The sequence below is a fragment of the Lipotes vexillifer genome, unplaced genomic scaffold (assembly GCF_000442215.2).
Source record: "Lipotes vexillifer unplaced genomic scaffold, Lipotes_vexillifer_v1.1 scaffold977, whole genome shotgun sequence".
NCBI lineage: Eukaryota > Metazoa > Chordata > Mammalia > Artiodactyla > Lipotidae > Lipotes > Lipotes vexillifer.
The window spans coordinates 6,235,042-6,244,622 of NW_006783088.1; positions in this window are offsets into that span (position 1 = coordinate 6,235,042).

Here is a 9,581-nt window from a genome sequence, read left to right on the forward strand (position 1 = left end):
TCTATTCCACTGAGGAGGACAACTTTCTTAGACAGAAGAAAACATTTCTTTGGAAAAAAGCATAAAATTGTTCTCTTTTCCTGCTAAAATCCAAATATGTTATTAGGCTCATTTTGGGAGAAACATGGAACTTTGATTCTGACATTTGTTCATAAGCTTGTTAGGAATGAATTGTTGTGATACCTTTACAATAAATGTCAAAGATTAGTTTATTATAACATATAGCATAATAGTATATGTTATACTATTATACTACAAAATATATACTATAATAGTATATATAGTATAATAATATCATATAATATAGTGTAATGGTATAGTTATAGGATAATCATGGTACAATTCTCAAGGAATAGTATAAGCACAGGGCGTGATGACCCAGTGAAGGTCGGCTGGTTATAGTGGAGCTGGGGATCCATTAGCATGTGAACACTAGAGAAATTCTTTAAGACTGCGCTGGGTATGTTCTTACAAATTTGTAGCTTGGCTTCACAATAGGTTGAATGTATTTACAGATCACTTGGTGAATTCATATAAAGCATTATCCTTTTCCAAAAAATGTCATCTTTGTTTTTCATGTGTATCCCTGCCTGTCTTCACAATATACACTTATTTCACCTCATTTTTGTTCCCAGCGCTCTTTCCTCTGGCCTGATGAACTGTTTCTATAGGTTATGAAGGATGTAGAGTCATAATGAGCTTTCTATCAGAGTCTCAACTTCACTAGGTTTAAAGTACTCCTTGTGGTTTTAGTAAAATGGAAACAGTTGTTGCTTGCAGAACTAATACAGATGAATCTGGTGCCACACTCTCCCTGGTCTTAGGTGCTGCTTGAACTTTACCAGAGGAGGAAGTGGTCAGCCCGTACATCATGCTCCTCAAAATGCTTCTTAGAAAGATGCTTGACTCCTGCGCCAGTAAAGCCACCGAGGAACTTAAACAAACTGGTTTGGGCCTCACGGAGGAAGTAATTTGCACTGTCAAGAAAGAGAGAGAATGGCTTTCCCACAGGAAGGAGCTTGGATGGCATAAGGAAGATAAATTGCCCTGAATGAATGGGTGAATAAAACCCTCGACAGTTTGAATTCCTTTGGAGGAACCTGGGAGGTAAGCATTTTCTTTCTTCTCCCTTTATCTCTTGTCTATCTCATATTTCAGTTTTATTGCCTCTCTTTCACTGCCCATGGTGCTGAATTATGATGAGACCCAGACTTTTAACCTTAGCTATTTCCTGACCTCCACACCTTCTTTTAAGGTGGATAATGACACAGTCTACTTCTTTCACTGCAGTCATGACTATTACTAAAATTTTTACAATAGTCACATCTAATTTCTTATTATGCTTCCCCTTCACCAATGCACTGGGCAATGTGTCTGGCAGGAAAAGTACAGGCATTATCTCTGGATAAAATAACATCAAAGGGCATAGCTAAGACCCAGTACGTGTTCTTACTTAATCAGAGAAGTATGCTGGGATGGCTCAGAATGCTCATGGTTGGCCTTCTTCTCTGCAGAGACCAGCCTAAGCTAGACATGGGTTCCAATTCTCACTCTAAATTTACTAGTTATGTTGCCTAAAGGCAGTTACCTAATCTTAGTTTGATTTGCTCATCTGTCATTTGAGGGACTAGCAATAGCTATCTCATAGGATTGTTCTGAGTATATGAGATAACATAAAAAGTTTAACACAGAGCCTGGCATAGATGTTCAATTAATGCTGTTTTCCTTCTCTTCTTTGAGTAGCAGTGGATGCTGTCTTTTTTTTTTTTTTTTTGTTTGGCTGCACCACATGGCCTGTGGGATCTTAGCTCCCCAACCCGGGCCCTCAGCAGTGAAAGCAAGGAGTCCTAACCACTGGACCACCCGGGAATTCCCGCTGTCCTCTTTATAGAGCCAGAAAAAGCTGAAGCTAGTGAAATAGTATGTCTGTGTTTTGGGTGCAATCTCTGGCCCTCTTGCCCTCCTCCCGGCCCCTTCCAATGCCCTAACTTTCTGTCTGGCATTGGTAATATTTTCCCAAGAGCAGGCTAGAAATGGCAAGCGTCGTGGGGTAGGAGGGAATGCCTGGCTCATCCTCAGCTCCTCACATGGGATCTTCCCGGACCGGGGCACGAACCCGTGTCCCCTGCATCGGCAGGTGGACTTTCAACCACTGCGCCACCAGGGAAGCCCTGGATGCTGTCCTAATACTCCTGGGAGACATTGGTAATTCTTGATTACAAGGTTAGGAGTCTAGGTTCTTGTATTTTTTAAATGAAATTATTTCAAGTTACAGCAGATCTAAGATCTGCTATTTGGGTTTTCTAAAGAAAGCATATAGTAGTGAGGGAACATTTTTATTTGAGAAGAAGCTCTGTATCACCTGGGTTAAGAAACAAGGTAAGACAACAGGTCAGGACTTCCCTGGCCGTCCAGTGGTTAGGACTCCATGCTTCCATTGTAGGGGGCACTGGTTCGATCCCTGGTCAGGGAACTAAGATCCTGTATGCCACATGTGGTGCGGCCAAAAAAAAAAGACAAAAAGACATAGCAGTTCAAACAGTGGTGGCAGGTACGAGCTGAAGGACATCAGCATATGCTCAGCAATGTAAGTGCATCTGAGATTGTAATGATCAGTCAGTCCCTGGTGGTGGTATTGGTGGTGTTTCTAAGAAGCAGCTACTCCAGTGACTGAGAGGATTGAGATGGAGCTTGCACTTTGAACTAGGCCTAAATCAGTTTCTGTGTCCATCAGATAGACTGATTTCTGGAGGAGCTCAAGTAGTTGGGAATATGGGTGCTGGGTGGAGGTGGGGGGCAGCAAGTCCAAGGCTGAGTTTCACAGACTGGGACAAACGCTCCTGTGTGGGGGAGTGTTGGAAGGATGTGAGCAAATGCATATGCTTATGCCTCAGACATTCTAGAAATCTTCAGCACTCACAGGAAATACAGTGTCGTGGTTAAGGGCTCCAGTACTGGAGATGGACAGACTGGTGTTCAAATCTCAGCTCTACCACCTGTTTTGTCAAATGCACTTAATAGGAAATCCACCTCAGATTGGATTTTTAGATAAGACTATTTATCCTCTCACACATCAAGAAATACAGAGGCAAGGTAGGCTGCAAGCCTAGTGTGTCAGGACTCTGGCTCCACCTCTGTGATCTCTTTGTTCTGTCCTTCCCAAGCAGTTGACTTAATTTTCAAGAGGGTAGAAAGATGGCAGCAGTGATTCTGGGTACCACATAATCTCCAGAAGAAAAAGGCAGACTAGTTTATTTCTCTATCTCTTCTGTAGGAGCGATAACACCTTTCCTAAAAGCCTCACAGTGAACTCCTCTTTTCATTCCACAGAATAAGCTTATATGCCCATTCCTAAACCAATCATGACAGGGGAACAAGATTGCTGTGATGAACTTAGGCTAAAAATTTTCCAGTCTGGGAGCCTGAGATAAGGATCACACTGAAAAATTTGAGGGAGGAGTGGATACCTGAACAAAGTTGTTTCTCTGTTAGAGAAGAAGAGATAGACAGCCAACAGTATACATTATAATTTGTTACCTCTTTTGAGTTTCAGATTTTCCATCAGTATCATATGCATATGTCACATATTCAGAAAATATTAAATAAACTAATGTATGTAAAGCACTCAGCACAATACCTGTTTACAGAGTAAACATTTAGTAAAGTGACAGATGAACTTGGCAATTGATATACCACAATTACTGGCTGCAAGATTGATTCAAAGCTCTTACTGCTTTATGTGACTCTTCCTGAGAAACTTTCTGAATTTTTCCTGACTGGTAATACACCAGAATAATCTTGAGATCCTAGACAAAGTTTTTTAATGACACCTTTTTTGAGTGTTGAGTCCAGATGGTAATGTCACTAAAGATGGCCTTTTCTCCATATCTTATGTAGATATACTGAGTTTCCACTAACTAGGAAAATGGTTAAATACAATCACCGTGCCATCATGGTCACGTGGACCTGTGTGTGTGCATGCACATGCACTGTGTATGAATATGTTCAGCTTTTATGTTGCTTTCAGCCACTTGGCTGAGCATTTCAATTATTTTTCAAGTACCAGTTAGGTGTGAGGAATATGGCAAGAAAGCAAGATTGAACAAGGGGGTGTCAGCAGAGTTGCCACACTCTACAGCTCCACGTAGTGCCATTCGCATAAGTTAAAATGTGAAAAGCATCCCCAAGGTTGTGTAGTACACAGCTTGTGCAGCTCTGTGTGATGGCCCTACATGCCAGTGACTTTTATTTATTTATTTATTTTTAGGTTATTTTTACAATTTTATTTTTGTTTACAGATATGCTTAACAATCACACATATATCCCCATATCCCCTCTCTCTTGCGTGTCTCTCTCCCACCGGTCTAGGGGGTCACAAAGCACTGATCTGCTCTCCCTGTGCTATGCAGCTGCTTCCCACTAGCTATCTATTTCACACTTGGTAGTGTGTACATGTCAGTGCCACTCCCTCACTTCATCCCAGCTTACCCTTCCCCCTCCTGTGTCCTCAAGTCCATTCTCTATGACAGGATCTTTATTCCTGTCTTGCCACTATGTTCACCAGAACCATCCCTCCCTTTCGATTGCATATATATGTGTTAGCATATGGTATTTGTTTTTCTGATTTACTTCACTCTGTATGACAGACTTTAGGTCTATCCACCTCATTACAAATAACAATTTCGTTTCTTTATATGGGTGAGTAATATTCCATTGTATATATGTGTCACATCTTCTTTATCCATTCATCTGTCAAAGGACACCTAGGTTGCTTCCATGTCCTGGCTGTTGTAAATAGAGCTGCAATGAACATTGTGATACATGACTCTTTTTGAATTGTGGTTTTCTCAGGGTATATGCCCAGTAATGGGATTGTTGTGTTGTATGGTAGTTAGTTCTATTTTTAGTTTTTTAAGGAACCTCCATACCCCAAATATTTTCTCCCATGCTGAGGGTTGTCTTTTTGTCTTGTTTATGTTTTCCTTTGCTGTGCAAAAGATTTTAAGTTTCATTAGGTCCCATTTGTTTGTTTTTGTTTTTATTTCCATTTCTCTGGAATGTGGGTCCAAAAGGATCTTGCTGTGATTTATGTCATAGAGTGTTCTGCCTATGTTTTCCTCTAAGAGTTTGATAGTGTCTGGCCTTACATGTAGGTCTTTAATCCATTTTGAGTTTATTTTTGTGTATGGTGTTAGGGAGTGATCTAATTTCATTCTTTTACATTTAGCTGTCCAGTTTTCCCAGCACCACATATTGAAGAGGCTGTTTTTCTCCACCTTATATTCTTGCCTCTTTTATCAAAGATAAGGTGACCATATGTGCGTGGGTTTATCTCTGGGTTTTCTATCCTGTTCCATTGATCTGTATTTCTGTTTTTGTGCCAGTACCATACTGTCTTGATTACTGTAGCTTTGTAGTATAGTCTGAAGTCAGGGAGCCTGATTCCTCTAGGTCTGGTTTTCTTTCTCAAGATTGCTTTGGCTATTCCGGGTTTTTTGTGTTTCCATACAAATTGTGAAATTTTTTGTTCTAGTTCTGTGAAAAATGCCATGGGTAGTTTGATAGGGATTGCACTGAATCTGTAGATTGCTTTCGGTAGTATAGTCATTTTCACAATGTTGAGTCTTCCAATCCAAGAACATGGTATATCTCTTTTGTATATATACAAAAGATGTTTGTATCATCTTTAATTTCTTTCAGAAGTGTCTTATAATTTTCTGCATACAGGTCTTTTGTCTCCTTAGGTAGGTTTATTCCTAGGTATTGTATTCTTTTTGTTTCAATGGTAAATGGGAGTGTTTTCTTAATATCACTTTCAGATTTTTCATCATTAGTGTATAGGAATGCCAGAGATTTCTGTGCGTTAATTTTTTTTTTTTTTTTCCTTGCGTTATGCGGGCCTCTCACTGTTGTGGCCTCTCCCATTTGCGGAGCACAGGCTCCGGACGCGCAGGCTCAGTGGCCATGGCTCACGGGCCCAGCCGCTCCGCGGCATGTGGGATCTTCCCGAAACGGGGCACGAACCCCCGTGTCCCCTGCATCGGCAGGCGGACTCTCAAGCACTGCGCCACCAGGGAAGCCCTGTGCGTTAATTTTGTATCCTGCTACTTTACCAGATTCATTGATTAGCTCTAGTAGTTAGAATAAGAGTAATAATAATCTTGTCTTGTTCCTGATCTTAGTGGAAATGCTTTCAATTTTTCACCATTGAGGACGATGTTGGCTGTTGGTTTGTCATATATGGCCTTTATTATGTTGAGGTAAGTTCCCTCTATGCCTACTTTCTGGAGGGTTTTTATCATAAATCGGTGTTGAATTTTGTCAAAAGCTTTTTCTGCATCTATTGAGATGATCATATGGTTTTTCCCCTTCAATTTGTTAATATGGTGTATCACATTGATTGGTTTGCATATATTGAAGAATCCATGCATTTCTGGGATTAAACCCCACTTGATCATGGTGTGTGATTCTTTTAATGTGCTGTTGGATTCCGTTTGCTAGTATTTTGTTGAGGATTTTTGCATCTATGTTCATCAGTGATATTGGCCTGCAGTTTTCTTTCTTTGTGATATATTTGTCTGGTTTTGGTATTAGGGTGATGGTGGTCTTGTAGAATGAGTTTGGGAGTGTTTCTCCCTCTGCTATAGTTTGGAAGAGTTTGAGAAGGATAGGTGTTAGCTCTTCTCTAAATGTTTGATAGAATTCGCCTGTGTAGCCATCTGGTCCTGGGCTTTTGTTTGTTGGAAGATTTTTAATCACAGTTTTAATTTCAGTGCTTGTGATTGGTCTATTTATATTTTCTATTTCTTCCTGGTTCAGTCTCAGAAGGTTGTGCTTTTCTAAGAATATGTCCATTTCTTCCACATTGTCAATTTTATTGGCATAGAGTTACGTGTAGTAACGCATGATCCTTTGTATTTCTGCAGTGTCAATTGTTTCTTCTCCTTTTTCATTTGTGATTCTGTTGATTTGAGTCTTCTCCCTTTTTTTCTTGATGAGTCTGGCTAATGGTTTATCAATTTTGTTTATCTTCTCAAAGAACCAGCTTTTAGTTTTATTGATCTTTGCTGTTGTTTCTTTCATTTCTTTTCCATTTTTTTCTGATCTGATCTTTATGATTTCTTTTCTTCTGCTAACATTGGGTTTTTTTGCCCTTCTTTCTCTAATTGCTTTAGGTGTAAGGTTAGGTTGTTTATTTGAGATATTTCTTGTTTCTTGAGGTAGGATTGTATTGCTCTAAACTTCCCTCTTAGAACTGCTTTTGCTTAATCCCATAGGTTTTGGGTTGTTGCGTTTTCATTGTCATTTGTTTCTAGGTATTTTTTGATTTCCTCTTTGATTTCTTCAGTGATCACTTGGTTATTTAGCAGCATATTGTTTGGCCTCCATGTGTTTGTATTTTTTACAATTTTTTCCCTCTAATCGATATCTAGTCTCATAGCGTTGTGGTCAGAAAAGGTACTTGATATGATTTCAATTTTCTTAAATTTACCCATGCTTCATTTGTGACCTAAGATATGATCTATCTTGGAGAATGTCCCCTGAATTCTTGAGAAGAAAGTGTATTCTGTTGTTTTTGGATGGAATGTCCTATAAATATCAATTAAGCCCATCTTGTTTCATGGGTCATTTAAAGCTTGTGTTTCCTTATTTATTTTCATTTTGGATGATCTGTCCATTGGTGAAAGTGGAGTGTTAAAGTCCCCTGCTTTTATTGTGTTACTGTCGATTTCCCCTTTTATGGCTGTTAGCCTTTGCCTTATGTATTGAGGTGCTCCTATGTTGGGTACATAAATATTTACAATTGTTATATCTTCTTCTTGGATTGATCCCTTGATCATTATGTAGTGTCCTTCTTTGTCTCTTGTAATAGCCTTTATGTTAAAGTGTATTTTGTCTGATATGAGTGTTGCTACTCCAGCTTTCTTCTGATTTCCTTTGGCATGGGATATCTTTTTCCATCCCCTCACTTTCAGTGTGTATGTGCCCTAGGTCTGAAGTGGGTCTCTTGTAGACAGCATATGTACAGGTCTTGTTTTTGTATCCATTCAGCCAGTCGATGTCTTTTGGTTGGAGCACTTAATCCATTTACATTTAAGGTAGTTATCGATATGTATGTTTCTGTTACCATTTTCTTAATTGTTTTGGGTTTGTTTCTGTAGTTTTTTTCCTTTTCTTGTGTTTCCTGCCTAGAGAAGTTCCTTTAGCATTTGTCATAAAGCTGGTTTGGTGGTGCTAAATTCTGTTAACTTTTGCTTATCTGTAAAGGTTTTAATTTCTCCATCGAATCTAAATGAGATCCTTACTGGGTAGAGTAATCTTGGTTGTAAGCTTTCCCTTCCTTCACTTTAAATATGTCCTGCCACTCCATTCTGGCTTGCAGAGTTTCTGCTGAAAAATCAGCTGTTATGCTTATGGGGATTCCCTTTTATATTATTTGTTGTTTTTCCCTTGCTGCTTTTAATATGTTTTCTTCGTATTTAATTTTTGACAGTTTGATTAATATGTGTCTTGTTGTATTTCCCCTTGGATTTATCCTGTATGGGGCTCTCTGTGCTTCCTGGACTTGATTAACTATTTCCTTTCCCATATTAGGGAAGTTTTCAACTATAATCTCTTCAAATATTTTCTCAGTCCCTTTCTTTTTCTCTTCTTCTTCTGGGACCCCTAGAATTTGAATATTGGTGCGTTTGATGTTGTCCCAGAGGGCTCTGAGACTGTCCTCAGTTCTTTTCATTCTTTTTTCTTTATTCTGCTCCCTGGCAGTTATTTGCACCTTTTTATCTTCCATTTCACTTATCTGTTCTTCTGCCTCAGTTATTCTGCTATTGATTCCTTCTAGAGTATTTTTAATTTCAGTTATTGTGTTCTTCATCACTGTTTGTTTACTCTTTAGTTCTTCTAGGACCTTGTTAAATGTTTCTTGTGTTTTCTCCATTCCGTTTCCAAGATTTTGGATCATCTTTACTATCATTACTCTGAATTCTTTTTCAGGTAGGTTGCCTATTTTTTTCTTCATTTTTTTGTTCTTGCATTTTTTTACCTTGTTGCTTCATCTGTAACAAAATATTTTTGCCGTTTCATTATTATTATTTTTTTAATGAGTGGTCCTGTATTCCTGTCTTACTGGTTGTTTGGCCTGAGGTGTCCAGCACTGGAGTTCGCAGGCAGTTGGATAGAACCGGGTCTTATTGCTGAGATTGGGACCTCCTGGAGGCCTCACTCCAATTAATATTCCCTGGGGTTTGAGGTTCTCTGTTAATCCAGCGGTTCGGACTTGGATCTCCCACCACAGGAGCTTGGGCCCGACCTCCAGCCTGGGAACCAGGGTCCTGCTAGCCAGCTCCTGTGGGTTCCTCCCATCCCCTTAGGTGTCTGTGGTTCCCCACCTGTGCCTGGTAGGTGCCCTAGCTGTGCCAAGACACGAATTCTGTGTCCTCCTAGTCCACTATCTTGACTCCGCCCACCAGTGACTTTTAGAATAGGATACAAACTTTTCACAGATAGCATGGAAGAGCAGGGAGTATGGTTTATATGCATTTGATTAGTATTTTTATAGTTAATTACTCCTTTATGAAATG